Here is a 605-nt window from a genome sequence, read left to right on the forward strand (position 1 = left end):
ATCCAATTCCATCCTGGTGGGCTTAGTGCCTGCATGGCCTAGCGCTTCATGTATGGCCTGCACCACCTCCACCAGGGATTCTTCTGGGACCACCCTTCCTTTGGGTGTCTCTTCCCACTTCTCGTTTCTGACAAAGATGATTCTCCTCTGTTGTACGTAGTGATCCACTTCATTTTCTCGCCAGTGTGTTCCCTCTTTCCCATGGGCTTTCTGATGTACCACATCCTGGTCCGTTTTTAGCCGTAGCTCGGCTACCTTTTTCCACAAGTCATGATGAGCCACCATCTTCCCCTTGGCCACCTCGAATCCATTTTTCACCCAAATGGTGAGGTCTTCTTTGAGGGCTTGAGCACACTAGTAGCTGTCTGTTATTATTCTTGCTCTCTTTATTTTACGTTTCTCTAGTTCTAGCAGTCCTTCCAGTATTGCGGTTACTTCACCGGCTTGAGAGCTTCCTGGTGCTCGGCCTTTCTGCCGGAACTGCTCTCGTTTAGTTTGAGAATGTATCCCCAATAGGCTGTGTTGTCTTGTCCTTTCTTCGATCCCGCTGTGTACATTATCCATTCATAGGATTTTTCCTCAGATAGATTTTATTGATCCCAAGC

The sequence above is a fragment of the Morone saxatilis genome, unplaced genomic scaffold, assembly GCF_004916995.1.
Source record: "Morone saxatilis isolate NCDOM2014 unplaced genomic scaffold, NCSU_SB_2.0 Contig21, whole genome shotgun sequence".
NCBI lineage: Eukaryota > Metazoa > Chordata > Actinopteri > Moronidae > Morone > Morone saxatilis.